Source organism: Bison bison, unplaced genomic scaffold, assembly GCF_000754665.1.
Source record: "Bison bison bison isolate TAMUID 2011002044 unplaced genomic scaffold, Bison_UMD1.0 scf7180017864383, whole genome shotgun sequence".
NCBI classification, from domain to species: Eukaryota; Metazoa; Chordata; class Mammalia; order Artiodactyla; family Bovidae; genus Bison; species Bison bison.
In genome coordinates this window covers 6,760,163-6,760,594 of record NW_011494955.1, presented here as the reverse complement: position 1 = coordinate 6,760,594, position 432 = coordinate 6,760,163, and positions in this window count along the sequence as shown.

Genomic DNA, 432 nt, shown 5'->3' with positions numbered 1-432 from the left:
GGACGTGAGCGAGGAGAACAGCACAACACTGCTCAACAGTCACGTCAGGGGACACCAAATTTCTGTGTCTTCAACAGCTGTCACCGAACTTGGGGCTAGTCTTGGGTGGTTCCTACGAGGGCACAAGGAGAAAGAACCCACTGTATCATCTGCGACTCCTTGCTCGACACCTCTGTCTGGCTTAGGAGTCAGTCAGTATCAGCGAGGTAGCCAAAAACTATCTCCAAGATCAACTACCCAAGGAGAGAAAGGGAAGGGGCTTCAAGGGCCACTCTCACCCAAGTTTCCTCCAAAAGGCACTTGAGCTGACCCCATTAGGTACCAGTGTGGCACCGGCCACTGCAATAGCCCAGGCCACAGCTCCTGCTCTTCCCTGAAGGAAATGAGAGGTACCTGCCCACTCTTCCTGGATCCAGCCCTTGTCTGCTCCCC